The 18,206-nt window shown below is 43.2% G+C and overlaps 1 long non-coding RNA gene across 1 annotated transcript; it reads left to right on the plus strand.

The window, feature by feature from the left end:
* Positions 1 to 4,448: 4,448 nt before the first annotated feature.
* Positions 4,449 to 17,781, plus strand: LOC103593251. Its single transcript, XR_550730.1, has 2 exons — positions 4,449 to 4,623; positions 17,192 to 17,781. It is a non-coding gene; the product is annotated as an uncharacterized LOC103593251 (long non-coding RNA).
* The last annotated feature ends 425 nt before the right edge of the window (positions 17,782 to 18,206 follow it).

Consider the following 18,206-nt stretch of genomic DNA (forward strand, 5'->3'; position numbering starts at 1 on the left):
TAGTGCGTGAGAACTCCCCTACCCACTTCATGACCTTTCCCCAGCTCTATTTGTCAAGGGTTTTTAAACTCAAGCAACTCCATTTTGATTCCAAAAATTTTCACAGTTTCTATCATGTTGAGGTAGTTTCCTTCTGTCCTCCTGTTTTGAGAATTTTTATCATGAAAGGGTGTTGAATTATATCAAATGCTTTTTCTGCATTAATTGAGATAATCATGTGTTTTTCCCCCTCATTCTGTTAATGTAGTGTTTTATATTGATTGATTTTTTTGTATGTGGAACCATCTCTCCATTCCAGGAATAAGTTTGACTTGGTCATGATGTATAATACTTTTAATAGGCTACTGAATTTGGTTTGCTGGTATTTCATTGAAGATTTTGCATCAGTGTTCATAAGGGGTTTTCTTTTCTTGTAGTGTCTGACTGGCTTTGGTATAAGGGTAATGTTCACTTCACAGAATGGGTTAGGATGGGTTGCCTCCTCTTAAATTTTTTGAAACATTTGAGAAGGATACCTTAGTTGATGTTTCAGTGTTTGGTAGAATTTACCATGAAGCCATCAGGCCCAAGGATTTTTTTTGTTGGGAGATTTTTAGTTACTGATTTAATCTACTTATTAATTTGGGGACTATTTCGATTTTCTGTTTCTTTGTAATTTAATTTTGGTAGGTTTTGTGTTCTAGAAATTTATCCATGTCATTTAGTTATCCAGTTTGTTGGCATAAATCGTTCGTAGTCTTCTAATCCTTTTTATTTCTCTAGAATCAGTAGTAATGTCTCATTTTAATCTCTGATTTTAGGAATGTGAGTCTTCTCTTTTTTTTCTTAGTCCACATAGCTAAAGGTTTCTTGATTTTGTTGATTTTATCAAAGAACCAACTTTTGGTTTTATTGATTTTCTTTATTTTTTCTTATACTTTATTTCATTGATCTCTGCTCTAATCTTTATTATATCCTTTTCTTCTGCTAGCTTTTGGTTTAGTTTGTTCTTCTTTTTCTATTTTTTTATGTTGTAAAGTTAGGATGATGATTTGAGATCTTTTTCTGTTTTTTAACATAAGCATTTATAGCTATAAATTTCCTCCTTAACTGCTTTCACTGCATCCTATAAGTTTTGGCATTTTGTAATTTCATTTTCATTCATCTCGATAAGTATTTTCTAATTTTCCTTCTGATTTCTTCTTTGATCCATTGGTTGTTTAAGATGGTGTTCTTTAATTTCCACAAATCTGTGAATTTTCCTGTTTTATTTCTGTTATTGATTTCTAACTTTAGTCCGTTATGGTCAGAGATGATACTTTGTACAATCTCTATCTTTTTAAGTCTATTGAGACTTAATTTGTGGCCTAACCTATGGTCTATTCTGTAAAATATGCCATGTGCACTTGAGAAAAGTTTGTATGCTGTTGTTGTTGTATGGTAAAATGTCCTATAAATATCTATTTGATCTAGTTGGTTTATCGTATTGTTTAAGTCCTCTGTTTCCTTACCTATCTTCTGTCTGGTTGTTCTGTCCATTTTGAAAGAGATATTGAAGTATCCAACTACTATTGTAGAATTACTTCTCCCTTCAGTTCTCTCTGTTTTTGCTTCATATATTTTGATGATCTGTCATTAGGTGCATAAACATTTGACGTTATTATATCTTTTTGTTGTATTGATCCTTTTATTAATATATAATGTCCTTTTTCACTTTTTGTAATTTTTTTAGGTCTAAAATCTATGTTGTCTGATATTAGTGTAGCCACTCATGCTCTATTTGGTTATTATTTTTTTGGAGTAAATTTCTTCATCTTTTAACTTTCTACCTATTTGCGTCTTTTAATCTAAAGTGACTCTCTTATAGACAACATGTAGATGCGTCATGTTTTTACTCATTCTGCTGATTTTGTCTTTTGAATGGAGAGTTTATTCTATTTACATATCAATAATCACTGATAAGAAAGGATTCACTTCTGCTGTTTTTTTTTTTTTGTCTTTTTCCGTGTCCGGCAACGGATCGCAACCCTCAGTGTTGCCCCCGTACCGGACCAGGGACCGGCAACGGGATCGCAACCCTCGGGGTGTTGCTCCCGCGCCTCGCTCAGCCAGTGAGTGGGAACCGGTCTGTATGTGGGATCCGAACCCTCGGGCGGGAGCGCCACTGCGCTTCCCAAGCGGCGCACTATCCAGTGCGCCACCAGGCCGGCCCCACTTCTGCTGTTTTGTTACATGCTTTCTATATATCTAGTACCTTTCTCTGTCCCTCATTTCCTGTATTACTATTTTCTTTTGTGTTTTACAGATTTTTGTGGTGAAATGTTTAAGTTCCTTTCTCATTTCCTTTTGCATATATTCTATAGCTGTTTTCTTTGTGGTTATTATGGGGATTACATTTAATGTCCTAAAGTTATAACACTCTAATTCAAATTTACACTAACTTAACTTTAATAATATACAAAAACTCTGCTCCTTTACAGCTTTTCATCCACACCTTTCAGTCATTGATGTCACAAAATTACATTTTTGTACATTGTGTGCCTCAAAACATAAACTAATAATTTAAAAAATGCATTAGTATCTTAAATTATATAGAAAACAAAATGTGGAGTTACAAACTGAAGTTACAATAATATTATCTTTTATACTGATAATGTTTAATGTGTTTATCTCTTAAATCATGTAAAAAAACATAAATTGAAGTTACAGTTTTACACTTTTGAAGAACAATTTTGCCAGATGTAGGATTCTTGGTTGAAAGGTTTTTTCTTTCAGCACTTTGAATACATTAGCCTGCTGCCTTTTGGCCTCCAAAATTTCTGATGAGAAATCTACTGATCATCTTATTGAGGATCTCTTGTATGTGATGAGCCTCTTCTCTCTTGCTGCTTTCAATTTTCTCCTTTTTCTTTGGCTTTTGAAAGTTTAATTATAATGTGTCTCATTGTGGATCTCTTTGAATTCATCTTACTTGGAATTCTTTGAGCTTCTTTGATGTTTATATTCATGTCTATCATCAAATTTGAGAAGTTTTTAGCCATTATTTTTTTCAAATATCTTCTTACTGCTTTTCTCTTTCTTCTCCTTCAACAACTCCCATAATACCTAAGCTGGTCCACTTAATGGCGTCCCTTAGGGCCCTTAGGCTCTGTTCACTTTTTTTCAATGTGTTTTCTTTCTGTCCCTCTGACTCAATAATTTCCATTGTCCTATCTTCAAGTTTACTGATTCTTTCTTCCTCCTGCTCAAACCTGCCTTTGAATCTATCTAGTCAGCTTTTCTTTTCAGTTATTCTTTTCAGCTCCAGAATTTCTTTTTGGTTTCTTTTTAGGACCTCTGTTGCTTTATTGATATTTTCATTGTGTTCACTTTTTTTTTTTTACTTTGTCCACATATTCCTTTGGTTCTGTAAGCATCTTTAAGACAGTTTTAAAGCTCTGTCTAGTTGATCTGCCGTCAGGTCTTCTTCAGGAATGTTTCTGTTGATTTATTTTTTTTCCTTTGAAAAAGATATACTTTCCTATTTCTTTTTGCCTTGTGATTTTTTTGTTAAAAAGAGGATGTTTGAATCTACTAATGTGGTAACTCTGAAAAACAGTTCATCCTGTTCCCCAGGATCTGCTGATTTCTGCTTTTGTTTTCTTAGTTGTTGTAGGCTATTGCTGTGCCAAGGATCAGTCCATGGTGCAAACTTAAGTTCTTCTGAGGTCTTTTCTGAGCCCGTACTTTTTACTGAGCATGAGCAGCCAATTTTTAATTTTCCCTGTATATACAGTTGTTGGTGAATGTGCTAGTCTTTGTCTGGCTCTCAAAAAGAGAAAAGTGAAAGGGGGAAAAGAAAAGGATGCTGACCCTTTAAGTATCCTGGAAGTCACTTCAGCTGGAGGGGGAGAAGCTCGCAACAACAGGGAGTAGTACAACCACAGTGACCTCCAGCCTCTTTGTATCTCTGTGATCAGAAGCGTCAGTCTTTCATAAGCTGCATGCAGGTTGGTCCAAGAACACATACACAGCTGCCAGCCAGTGGCTGGAGGTTAGGAATGGGCAGCTGCTACTGTGTTAAGAGCTGAATTTGACTTAATTAACTGCAATTTATCATTCAAGCCTTCCCCTGGAAGTTGCAAGGTTTCAGTAGACTCCAGAGATCCAAAATAGTCAGATCAGACAGATTCTGCCAGTGCAATTATTGTCTAGGTGGGGTGGCAGATTCCTAGTGCTTCGTACTCTGTCATCTCCCCAGAATTCTCTGTCTCCTTCACTTTTGAAGGATAATTTCGCAGACTACAAGATTCTAGGTTAGTAGATTTTTTTCTCTCATCAGCACTTCAAATATTTCACTCCATTCTCTTCTTGCTTGCATGGTTTCTTAAGAGTGATATGTAATTATTGTTTCTATTCCTCTATAGATAAGATTACTCTATAGTTTTTTTCATGATTTTTCTTTTCTATTTTCTGCAGGTGACTATGATGTGTATAGGTGAAAGATGCATGGATCTTCACCATAAATCTACAGTTGACACCCAAATGCAGTGGTTCCCCAGCTTTGCTGTGTGCCAGAATTGTGAGAGAAACTTGGGAAAATACAGATGTCCAGGCCCCACCCAAAAGCAACTGAATCAGAGACTCCCAGGAAGGGCACCAGATGTGAGTGTTTACTATTGCACTTTCTTCTTTATCCGCTATCTTTCTAGTAATTACTTTCTTGGTGTAAAGCAACTTCATAATTTACAGTGTATCTGGAGACTTACTTCCCCAGAAAAATGCCCTTGAATCTTAGACTAACATGTGAATCCTCTGTTTACAATTCACATTGGCATGGTATCACATAAACTTTTCAGTAGAATGGGCCCTTGTGAAGAGATTTGCAAGCATAGTCGCTTCTGGTTTCACAATAAATCAGAAGGACCTTAACTTTAACCCAGGCAGGCTCTGCATGATGTTTATTTTGCATAACAATCGGATTTTATTAGGAGCTTCTCAAAACTAAAATGGTTTACATTTGTGCTTCAAGAAAGTAGAACAATCTTAACTATAAATGTGATGTACTGACTGGTTAAATTGGCAGAACTTCTTTGACTGCCTGTGCTGCGTTTAGATTGATCTAACTCATGCTGTACATCTTGCTCATTAGTTTTTGTTTTTTAAAATGTTGCAGTTCTGGAAAAGTTTGAACTGAAGTGAGCTATTTAGTGTCCTTAAAATTTATTGTGCTAACCAAGAACGCAGCATGGCGCACGGGGGTGGGGGCTGTTCATGACCCAGAGCCAGGGAGAGGGGGCCAGGGGCGGGGCTGTGGCACATTCATCCCACTCACATCAGGTCTGGCCTCACACTGTACATGCTCAGGCCTTTGGTGAAAAGGTCCTATCTAGCTTCTATGTGGAAGTGGATGGGAGGGGCAGGAGTGAGGTTGGGCTGGTGGAGGGGACTTCAGCAGATGAAGGGCTTCAGAGAAGATCATGGTGGTTTGCACCAGGATGTGGACATGGAGAGGAAAGATGAGAAGGAGTCTGAAGGTAGGATCTACGGGACCCGAGATGGAATGGATGTAGAGAGGGAGGAGCCATCACAATCAGGAAGGGCTCCCAGGGGTCTGGCTGAGCAAATGACTGAATCTGGAACATTTCAGAGAATAATTGGAAATAGCATAGCTGCAGAGTTATACATCAGCTGTGCCTGGTGGCTTTGCTTCCCCCACTGATCCTGTGCTCTAGCATGCTACTTGTACAAACTCCCAGTCCGCACTTCTCATCCAGGATGGTTTTGATCATGTCTCTGTGTGTGTGCTGGGTCTTCTGCCAGAAATACCTAGTCCCTTTATTTCATTCCTACCTCATAAGCTTCCGAACGTCCTGGCTGTTTCATTCCTGCTGCCAGCAAGGACATCACCTTCTACCATGCAGGGTCTCAGGCCCTACTCAAGTCCTGATGGTTCAGGATCTGCATTGTAAAAAGGAGGCAAGTGATTCCCAGGTACCGAGAGGTTTGCAGAGCACTGTAGATATCTTCTACCATCCTTGAATCTTCAGTTCAGGACCACCTCCCCCATGGAGGACTCCCGGACTGTCCAACCCACCCCACCCCGCCGCTGCAGGCATAGTGAGAGAGGTGAGCATACTGCCAGCACTGAGTGTCTCCACCACATTCATGAGCATTTTTAGCTCAGGAGTCCTTCTCTTCTACTGGCTGGGAACTCTGGGGGCTAAACGTCCTGTTCTTCTTCCTATATCCACCTAGAAGCACTGAATCAGCTCCACACAGCTTGTAAATGCCTCCTTGGGAGTCTTCCCCATGCCCTCCAGCCCTTCCTGGACCTACCCTTGGAGTCCCTCTTTAGGAGCCTCTGAGAGGTAAGGCCCCAGTTATGGGGCCGTCAGGTGTTGCAGACACCAAACGGAAGTCCAAGACAGACATGCCTTGTCCACAGTGTTGCACAGAAGCCCGGCTTCACTGGGCTGACACATCCACACCTTCTGACCTGTTCCAGGGCTCTCCTGCAGAGGTTCTACTGGGGGTTACTTAAGGCAGTCCCAACGACACACAGTGTTGTTAGAAACATCTCAGTGTCATCCTTCATTCCTCTTCTCTGCCCCTGCATCTGCCCAAATGCAGCCCAATGTGTCCTCACATCTCTATCCAGGACACCACCCCAGACCAGCCCCAAGTGATCTCCTGCAGACCCCCACAAGGATCCTCACTGAATCCTGCCACACACCCCATCCCCATCTCTCCACACGAGGAGATCCACATAGCCACATGTCATACATCTCCCCTCCCCTCACCTGCCACAGACTGAAACCCTCCCTGGGTTATCACAGGGAAACAAGGACACACCTGTGCACTCAGCCCTGCTCACTACCCACCTCCCGCCCTCCCAGCATCTTTCTCCAATGCACCTGGGCCCAGAAGTCCAGATCTCTGGGCCTTTGTACTACCTGTTCCTTCTGCCTGGAGTATCCTCCCAACCTTCCTGGGCTGCCTTCTTTTTCTCTTTAGATCTCAGCTTAAGCGTCACCTCCCAGTGTTTTCCAATCACTTGTTTTCCCTTCACCCTATTATAGGTTTGTGCAGAGCACATGTTGCCATCGTTTGTTCTGGGCCCTAATTGTCTGACTTGCCCTCACGAGAATGTAAGCTCTGGGGTCCTCAGGGGTCCTCAGGCCTCCTCGGACTGTTTTTCAATCGCTGCCTCCCAAGCACCCACAGCAGTGCTGAAGACACCGCAGAAGCTCCAGGGTGTCCATTAAGTATACAGATGTGATGTAGATAACAGCACACACACTTTGGTTCTAACTGCTCCACGCAGGCTGCCGTTCTCCAGTTCCTGGTGTGCCCTTTTCTGTCTTGCTCTGCCCAGGAGGCTGACTCTTCTGGTCAGCACTGCCCATGCCCTCGGGGTGCTGGCTGCATGTTGCTCCAGCAGCAAATGGGGTGATGGGAGGAGAGAGGGTGGGGCAGTTTTCCCAGGTCCCTGGACAGCCCCCATCTGGGCTCAGATGACACCACCTCTCTTTCCTCCCTTTAGGCCTAGGGGTGGGAGCAGCTGCCCCTATTGCTGGATCTGGGCCCCTCCCCATCACTGGTCCTTGTCCCTAGTCCTTCCCACCGCTGGGGAAACTGAGCCTCACCCCAGTCTCTGCATCTGCTGCAGGTGGGAGGAAGTGTTTCTTGTAGGAGTCCTGTCCCATCCCTCAGGCCACTGTCCTTTTGTATGCAATAATATAGGAATCTGTGAGGTATATACACATAATTCTTTATTTCAAAGAATGTTTCTGTTTTTGTTTTTGTTTTTACGTTTGCCTCAGGTACTGAAATAACAAATAGTAGTGCCTTGTCTCTGTATTGTGAGTGTGTATCCGTGTGTCCCTGTGTGCGTGTGGGTGTGTATGTGATTTCTATCAAGGAAACACTTTTATATTGACTAGATAAAATTTTAAAATATTTTAAAAACAAAAACTATCTTAAATGAAACAGCAAACCTTTGTTAAAGTTTTCAAGCAAGAAACAATGGTTGTTTAATGTCAACCCTTAAATCAATCTATAAATATAAGTGATAAACTAATACAAATATTATAAACTTAGAGTGGCTTGGTATTATTGTTAGATTTTTGTTTTTTGGGGTTTTTTTTGTCTCTTTGCATTGTTTGTTAAAACCAAAGTTTATCCAGGTAAATTTACTTGTAGTGTATTCTAATAACAGCTCCTCGCACACAGAAATGTTCTTGTTTTAAACATCTCTATCCATAGCAAATCTCAAAAGTGCTTTTAATAATAGAAGCCCCTTGGGCCGGCCCGGTGACGCACTCGGTAGAGTGCAGCGCTCCCGCCGAGGGTTCGGATCCCATATAGAGACCGGTCTGCTCACTGGTTGAGCGCGGTGCGGGCGCGACACCGAGGGTTGCAATCCCGTTGCCAGTCGCGAGAAAAGACAAAAAGGAAAAAATAAAATAAAAATAATAGAAGCCCCTCAAAATATAATGAAAATATAATACTTATACTGTGTAATTCTAGAGGGTCCAAAGATTTAAAAATAATTTATTCATAAGGATTATATGAAATGATCTATATTAGAGAAATACTATCTTACAATTATAATGCTATATATCAAACTTCAATAATAGTGATTGAAGCATCAATAAATAAACAATAGCTAAACTAAAAAGAGATAAAATTACATTGAAGGGAGAAGCACAGGCTGATGTTCTGCCGTAGCTGTGGGAATTCAGTACCAGGCTGCAGACACAGCAGAATCAAACCGGCAGGTGACCCTGGACCCGGAAGCCCTCACAGCCTGACCCCCCGCCCTCCTGGGGGACCTGACATCCCAAGGGCCCCCTGGTACTTCTGAGCCTCTGTGGTGTATGGGCTGCAGGTGGAGCCCCAGGAGCAAAAGGGCCACTTGGGAAAGGCTGGAACTTGGACTTGACGGCAGCCGGCTTTTGCCTGTTGAGGTCGTTTTATTCTCTGAGCTCCTGGATCTTTCTCTCGGTGGACACGGCTGCATCCAGCTTTCTTGGGCTCTTCTCTCATGGAAGAGGATCTCCTTCTGATACGAGAAGGAGCTTCTCTCCAATTCCGTGGTCGTGTCTTCGGCCGTCTTCTTGTAGACGTTGTGTGTCTCACCTGCATGGTCCGTGTCTCCACACACGTGGGGAAGTTTCTTCTCCATTTCTGAGCAGTTACTTCCTCACAGTGCGTTTCCTCTGAGGCCCCAGGACGTGTTCTTGGTGCGATTCAGGCAGCACTTGAGGCCTCAGCAGAAGCTTCCGAATCTCACTTTCCAGGTGTGAATTTTCATCCTGCAAGGACGCTGCTCGGTTTGGAGCTGCTGTATTTGTGCTGTGAGCTCCTCATTCCTTGGGTGTCTTCCCACCCTTGTGTGGCTGCTTCTCGACTGTCCCCTTCAGGACTTTCACAGGATGCAGCTGAGTCACCATCATCATCAACACTCCAGATGGGTGATTGGGATCATTCAGGGGATCCCTTGATCATTCAGGGCCTGATTCGTTCCTGCCTCCTGGTGCTCCAGCCGTTCTCTCTGCTCCTCCTTCTCCTGCAGTCCTTGCTTCCGTCTCGCAATTTCTTCATCGAGCAGTTGTGCACTTTGCTGAGGATCACTGCTGTCAATCACACTGTCCTCTGTTTTCTTCTGAAGATCTTCTTCATTGTTCTGAGCAGGTTGGAAGACGTGTTTTACATCAGTCTCTTGGAGAAGTTTAGAAGGCTCGCTTCTTCCTGCTCTTTAAAGGACATCGCCAATGTCCTGGAGTGAAGTCCTGCTCTGTCTATTCAGAGCCACCAAAGAGAGAGCTTGCAGTGATGCAGGACTGGCCTCCACCACAGGCGACAGGAGGCTGGCATTGGCCTGTGTAGTTGGCACAGTCCTGGCACTGGCTTTCCCGTCGACCTCACCCTGGCTGCACAGCTTTTGGCCAGCTCCTTCCCTCTTGTTGGTGTGTGTCCTAACTTTACTATGAAGGCCACCACAGCAGGGCACACCAGGACCTCCCAGGGAACTCCAGGGCTCCTGGCTCTTGTCTCAGGCTTTGGCACATCACAAGCATAGCAGCCCACAGCTGGTCCGGGAGCAGCTGAGGAGACATTTTGGGGGTGTGCAGCAGGCCCTTCATGGCTGTGAATAGCTCAGCAGCTCTGTCTTTGCTTGCCAGTGTCCTGTGGCCACAGCTAACCATTTGGAACCTTATGGAATGTTCCGTCTCCAAAGCAAATAAATGCTCGGCAACCAGGGCAGAAAGTTAGTTGGGCTGGGGGGAGGGGAAGCCAGCCTTGTCATGGAAACAAATAGGAAGTGAAATTACTTATGTAGTGCATTGGTGGGGGGGAGCTCCTGCAGCCTGGTGCTGGGGCCACTCCAGCCCCACCTGGTCCTACAGCACACCTAGGAAGTTAAAGCTGGGCCATGCCACAGCCCCTCCTCTGCATGTGGTCCTGTCATGGCAGCGTGGTGGCCCTGTCACTGGTGAGGCCCAGTCTCCTGATTTCACATTCCTTGTGCTGTAAGGAAGCCTGTTCCTGCCTTCAAAGGTCACAGCGGTCACCCTACTCTGAGTTTCCCTCTCCTTGTGTTCGGTCAGTGCTGGCAGACAGGGGCACAGGACTGAACAGTCTCCCCAAAGGTATTAACTAGGAGACCTGGATTTCAGTCGTAAGAATTCAGGAGAGATGGATTGGGAACTGGCAGCGTCTTACACTCCCATGGATATTCTATAGATCCAGTGTGTCCCCATTTAATCTAGATGTCCTAGATGGAGCAACTCAGCTATGGGAGACACAGGGACCCATGCCCCTTCCCCCATGTGGCCCTGACATCCTCAACTCATGCCTCTCTGGGTGACCCTGAGGTTGGATCTCCCGTGCACTGAGTTTTCAGAAGTAGTGGGTCCTTCAGTGGGTCAGTTTACCACCTCATACTTTGTTAAGCCGCATCTCACTCTCCTACATCTCTATGGCTGACTCAGGCTCACAGCCCCCTTGTCCATCCCCTGAGACCCTGCAAGGAATGACTTGTCCCCAGAATTTTTACTCCAGAGGGAAACTGTTCAGACTGGCCAGACTGGGGGTCCTGAGGGGCACCTAAGGAGCTCAGGCAGCAGGTCCCCCCATGGATGGAGAGAACAGAGGCTCTGAGCAGGCGGGGTGGTCAGGGAGGAGGTGGCCAAAGCCCCAGAAGAAAGATGTTTCTGTTGGTATTTTCAAGTGGACTTTATTATTTTTTTCATTCATTTTTATTTTTTCTTTATTTTTATAGCAGTTTTAGTTTTTCAGAGAAATTGAGCAGAAAGTACAGATAGTTCCTGTACCCTCCCCCTCAACACACACACACACACACAGTTTCTCCTAGTATTGACATGTTACGTTAGTGTGGTACACTAGTTACAATTATGAATCAATATTGATGTCTTATTATTAACTTAGTTTTGCGTTAGGGTCCCTTTGTATGGTACAGTTCTGTGGGTTTTGCCAAATGTATGATGTCACATATTCACCATTACAGTATCATACAGAATAGTTTTGCTGAGATAAAAATCCTCTGTGCCCCACCTATTCATCCCTCCCTCCCCCCAACCCCTGAAACACTGACAAACCCTGATTATTTTTTTCATTACCTCAAACATTTATTATTTCTTTGTGTTGGAAACAGTTAAAATTCTCTCCTAGATAATTGAAAGTGTACAGTAGCTTGATAATTATAACTATCCTACAATGCTATGGAACACTAGATCTTACTCCTCCTATCTAGCTGTAATTTTGCATCCATTAATCAAGTTCTCACTATCCCCTCTCCCCCTCGCCCTTCCCAGCCTCTGGTAACCACCATTCTGCTCTCTACTTCAATGCGATCACCTTTCTTAGCTTCCACATATGAGTGAGGACATGTGGCATTTCCCTTTCTGTTCCTCCCTTTAAGTAGACTTTATTTTTAAGAATAATGTTAGGTTTTATAAAAATCAGCTGGAAGGTACTGAGAACCGTACATATACCACTTTGCCTCCCTCAGAGTGTCCCTATATCTGACATCCTGAATTAGTATGACACGTTTGTTAAAATTGACAAACCAATAGTGACACTTTATTATCAACTAAAGTCCACACTTTACATTAGGATTCACTCCTTGTGCTGTACAGTTCAATGACTTTTGACAAATGCGTAACATCACGTATCCAACCCTACAATATCATGGAGTAGTTTCACCACTTTAAAAGTCCCCCATGCCCCACTTCTTTGTCCCTCCACCTCCCCCTGAACCCCTCATAACCTCCTTGCTCTGTATCAGCTCTGGCTGGTACTCCAGCTTGCTTTGGATTAGTGCTAACATTAGTGCTAACATCTCTCCCTCTCTTTACTTTAATCTAACTGTGTTTGCATATTTAACGTGGGTTTTGAGTAGATACATATTATTTTTTGACCCACCCAGACAGCCTCTGTCTTTTAATTAATGTATTTAGAACATGGATGTGTAATTTGATTATTGATATATTTGGATTAGTAGCTACCATATTTGTTTCTGTTTTCTGTTAGTCGTCCATGTCTTCACTCTTTTTCTGGTTTTAACTGAACATTTTATATGATTCCGTTTTCTCTTCTCTTAGCATATCAGTTATACTTCTTTTAAACTTTTTTTTACTTGCCTACATTTGCAATTAATTCAAGTCTACTTTGAAGTAACAATATACTGCTTCATGGACAGTGCAAATATCGTATAACAGATTATTCCAAATTCCCCCTTTCCTTTTCTTATGACATTGTGTCATTCATTAAACTTATCCATAAGCGGTAGTCATCAAATACGTTGCTGCTGTTATTAATTTGAGCAAACTATTGTTAGATCAATTAAGAATGAGAAAAATAAAATATTTAATTTGACCTTCATTTAGTCCTTATTCATGTAGATCTGAGTTTTTAACCTATGTCATTTTTCTTCACTCTGAAGAATTGTTTTTAATAATTCTTACAAAGCAGGTCTACAGGGAAAAAATCCCCTCCATTTTTGCCTGAGAAACCCTTTATTTCTGCTTCATTTTTGGAGGATAATTTCCCTGGACACAGAATGGTAGGTCTGAGTTTCTTTCTTTCAACACTTGCAGTGTTTCACCCCCGCTCTGCTCGCTCGCATGGTTTCTGAAGAGAAGCCCAGTGTATTTCTTATTCTTGTTCCTCTGCGGATAAGATGGTTTTTTTCTCTACGTTCTCTCGAGTTTATCCATGTCTTTGATGGTCTTCAGTTTGAAAGTTATATACCTAGGTGTAGGTTTTTTGGGTATTAACCCTGTTTGGGGATCTCTGACCTTCCTCGATGTTCTGTTTGGTGTCTGCCTTAGTTTTTGAAAATTCCCAGCCATTATTTCTCTTAATATATCTTGTCTTCTTCCTCTCTTTCTTCTCATTGTATTCCCACTATGTGTATGTTACAGCGTGTGTAATTATCCCACAGTTTTCAGACATTCTGATCTGTTGGGGGCCTGAAGCCCCACACCCCTTCTTGTGAGACCGCTCCTACGTGACAATCTGCTCAGATGGCCGTGCTTTACATGATAACTGCCTCGAAATCTTTATGCCAGAAACTGATTGCTCCTGGCTATGCAAGTTAATTTGCAAGTGACCTTTTATCCTTCTCTAGAAACTGTTTAACCATAAACATTCTGGGTGGCAACCTTTACTTTGAATGTCCTGTCTTTGTCTCTCCTCAAGATATTATCATATCTTTACATTCCAGACCCTTTGCAGCATGCCTGCCTTCTCCTATATAAGATGTAACCTAAGAATCAATAAACGAGACTTGATCAGAATACTGTCTTGTCTTCATTTCTCGTGTCTCTTGTCCTATCCAATTCCCACTCCCCCCTCCAGGGTCCTCGTTGAATATCCTGCGGGTCGGGACACTGATCTGTGTCTGTCCGTCGTCTTTATCTTTTCTGTTCAAGAATTTCATTCACACTTCTTCAAGCTCACTGATTCCTCCCTCAGCCATGTCCAGTCTTCGCAGGAGCCCATCATTTTTCATTTCTATTGGGTATTTTTTATTTCTAACCTTCCTTTTTGATTTTCTTAGAACTTCTGTCTCACTTCTTACATAGTCCATCTATTCTTGCCTGCTGTCTGCTTTATCCATTAGAACCCTTAGTGTATTAATCAGAGTTGTTTTAAATTCCCCGTCTGACCATTCCAACATCCCTGCTGTATCTGCTTCTCATGCTTGGTCTGTCTCTCTACCTTATGTTTTTTCCCTTTCAGTAATTTTTTGTTGAAATCCAGATATGTTATACCAGATAAAAGAAACTCCAGCAAGTAGGCCTTTACTAATGTGGTGGCAAGGTGTGGGAGATGATGAATCTCAGTCTTCTAGTGCGTCTGTGCCCTGGGCCATGAACCTCACCAGTGCTTCTGAGCACCCTCCCCTTAGGTGGGGCAGGACGGCTTGCAGGGGGATGAGGGGTGGCTAGAGTTGGGTGTTTCCCTTCCCCTGGGTCAATTAGGCTCTGATAAAACCCCAGCGGTTTAGGATCTGCTTATATAGTTTCTCCTGAGGGCAGGACTTGTTCAGAACAAAGTGCTCTGTCTTGTTTTTAAGTGGTTCCCTTTCCCTTCCCCTTGCCAGAGGTATGAGAGGATTTTTCTCAGATACTCACTGTGAGAACCTGGTAGAGATCCAGGAGGTAAAACTCACAAAACTGTGTGGATCTCCCTGTGACTGGCTCCCCCAGAGTTTTTAACTTTCAGTCTTGTCCACACTGAGCATCCAGCAATGTGTCCATTACAGTTCCAGTTTTCCTTCCCCGGCATTGGTTCCTGCAGTGGTTTCTGCTCATGGGTTTCAGCTCTGGTAAGTCGTGATTCTTTGTATCTGCCTGTCTCTCCATTTTTGGGGGGCAGCAGTTTGCCCCCCTACTTCGTTTCTCTGATGAATCAAAAAAGAGTTGTTGACTTTTTTTTTTTTTTTAGTTTTTTTAGGAATGATGACTTCCAGGCTTCTTACATGCCAAACCAGAAACTAGAAGTCTCACCTTTGTTTTTGAAAAGTACGTTCGCTTGGTATTGAATTCTCTATCGACGGTATCGCTTTTCACTGCTTCAGAGGTTGAATCATTGCTTTTCACTTCATTGTTTCCATGGGAAGTCTGCCGTTGTTCTTACATTTGCTCCTGCACACATGAGAGGTCTTTTTTCTCTATGTTTAATATTTTCTCTTTATAGGTGGTTTTGAGAAACTTGATTATGATATGCATTGGTGTAGTTTTCTTCATGTTTCTTGTGTTTGGCTTTTGTTGAACTTACTGAATTTGTGGGTTTATAATTTTTGTCAAAATTAGAAAAATTTCAGCCATTATTAGTGCAAATATTTCCTGTCCTCCCCCAACCCTTTAGGGATACCAATCACATATAAATTAGATTGCTTGAAGTTTTCTCATGGCTTATTGATGCTCTGTGTTTTTCAAAATCTTTTGTATCTTTGTTTCATTTTTAATAATTTTTATAGCTCTGTCTTAATGTTTACAAAACGTTTTTCCTTCAATTTCTAATCTGATATTAATCTAATGTATTTTCATCTTGCATATTTTGGTTTTTATCCCTAATAGTTCAATTGTGTCTTTTTTTATATCTTCCATGTCTCTACTTAATTTTTTAAACTTGTAGACAGCAATTAGAATAGCTGTTTTAATATTCTTCCTGATAATTCCAACAGATGTGACAATTCTGGGTCATTTCTGATTGACTGGTTGATCTTCTCATTGTAGGACCCAGTTTTCCTACATACTTGTTTGCTGAGTAATTTTTGATTGGATGCCAGAGATTGTGAATTTTACCTTGCTCGGTGCTAGATATTTTTGTTTTTCTGTAAATATTCCTGAGCTTTTTCTGAGATGCAGTTACTTGTATGTAGTTTGATCCTTTCAGCTCTTGCTTTTATGATTTCTCAGGTGGGTCCAGGGCAGTGCTCACTTCCTAAACAAATCTCAGTTCCTAAGGCAAAATCTTTGCACGCATTCTATCTAGTGCTCATGAATTATAAGTTGTTTCTGTCAGACTAGGGGGAACAGGCAATCTTCCTGGACTTGTGTGAGGACCAAGCACTGTTCTCTAATGCTTTTGGGTTGTTTTTCCCCCAGTCTGAGGCAGCTTTTTCACATGCTGAATGGTCGGGAGACACTCTGCAGACCTCGTGGTTCTCTCTGTGCATTCTCTCTTCTGCCACACATTCTGTCTTGTTGAACTCTATCTGCCTTGATTTCCCTGGACTCTCAGCTTTAGTTCCTTGGCTCAGGGAGGCTGCTGGCTTCTATCTAGGTCACTCCACCCTACTGCTGCCTGGAAGCTCTCTTAGGGTAGGAAGCCAGTGCAATTGCAGGGCTTACCTTCTTTGATTCCTGTTTGTCAGGGATTATATTCCTTCATTGCTAGTGTCCATTGTCTTGAAACTATTGTTTCTTATATTTGTCTGTTGGAAGCAGACCTGGACAGTCTCCTCAAGTCAGCTGGAACCTTGCTAGGCCCAAGAATGGGGACCAAGAAAGCTAAGCATCGAGAGTGACCATCTTGAGAGTCAGACACACGGCAGAGTTGGGCCCTGATTATGTGGTCGACCAGCTGTCTTGGGCTTTGCTGTCCTCTCTCACATGGATGGAGAAGTCAAACACACTCACCTCCTCTCCTCTCCAGGGTTCCTGGTCAGTTCAGGCAGAGAGGAGCCTTCAAGTGGGGGACAGTGGCTTACTTGCCAATAAGGCAAGGTGTGCTTGAGCAGTTAATGGGAAGCGTGAGGTGTGACCATATTTGTATTGCTAGTCTTGGAGCCTTTGGTGGGAAATGAGCAGCAGCCTGCCCAGCTTACCAGGAACAGAAGCTTGTGCCTCAGAGGATGGTCCTTCTTACCCTAGAGTTGGAATCAGACCTTTATGCATCAAGTCCTGATGTCTAATTGAAGGGTGGGAGGAAGGAATTTAGTTCCACTAAAGAATGACATTTACTGGGGCTGCACACACCGTAAAAATTGATGCTCTGCTTTGAAGAGGAAGTCCAGAAAGCAATTTGCCTTCTTAATGGAGGGGAAACTATGGGTCTCTCTGCTAAGTGCATATTCTTAATGGCTGCATAGCTCAGCAACCATGATGTATGGGGAGGCAGAGGGAGTTAGTAGAAAGATAAACATGGAGATATGGTAGTCTGTGAGTTATATGATATAATTTTCTCTCAGCACATAGGAGGAAGTTATCTCCACAAGGACAAATAAGTGAAGAAAAGGCTCCCAGTGCTCAGCTGCCTTGTGAATGACGCCCCTTTAGTCCTGTGGTGCTGCATTACTTATGTTTCCCATCTGCTGCACTTGTTTCCAGGCCATCTCTGCTCTCCACGCCCTGGGGACCCACTCAGCCCCGTGGATCGCACCAGCTGCTGCTCTAGTGATGCCTGCACTCGTGCCCTGGTGAATGGCCACCACAAGCCCACCAGCCTCCCAGTTCAGGCCATCAGGAGGGTGCTGACCTGCTGCAGGCCCTGCACTCTCGCTTCTGAGTCAGGCATCGTTTGCAGCTTTCCTCCGCTGTGCCTGGGACCAGGCAGCAGGCTGGGCTTATTGTTTCAAGTGGCACCAACTGTAAAATCACATGCCAGCTGCACAGCCTGCATGAGAGACAACAATTGTAGGGTGAAGACCAGAGGGCACAAGTGCCAAGGCCACTCCATGGGGACTGTGGGCAGCTACCCATGACTCCCAGCCGTGGCCAGGCCTCAGTGTCAATACAGAGAAGGCCCAAAGAAATAACAAAACACCTGGTCACTCCTGAATGCTCTGTGTTGTCCCCTCCTCCCCTCCCAAGCACTGAAGAGATACAAGCCTTCTGCTCAGGCACCCCGCAGACACTTTCCTTACCAACACCTTCCTTTGCCACAGCTGCAGGGCCAAGCTGTGCCACCACCCGGTTGCTGTCTCTTCCCGAGGACAAGAGCCTAGGGGCTTAGGTGTGGGGTGGGGTGTTGGGACCAAGAACAAGCTCAGGACTGGTGGGCAGTACACATTATACAATCGATCACCATTTCTGAAGCTTTGCAAGCGAGAGCTCTGCTATAAGACTAAATGTTCTAACAGAAAATTTTGTAGTCATGTTGAAATTAGGATGGCTAATGTTCCACGCCACTAAGCCAAAGTGGAAAAGAAGGAAGAGGCCTGTAAAGGAGGTCCTCCTGCTGATGATTCACACCTGCCACCGGGT

This window comes from Galeopterus variegatus, unplaced genomic scaffold, assembly GCF_000696425.1.
Source record: "Galeopterus variegatus unplaced genomic scaffold, G_variegatus-3.0.2 Scaffold1310, whole genome shotgun sequence".
NCBI classification, from domain to species: domain Eukaryota; kingdom Metazoa; phylum Chordata; class Mammalia; order Dermoptera; family Cynocephalidae; genus Galeopterus; species Galeopterus variegatus.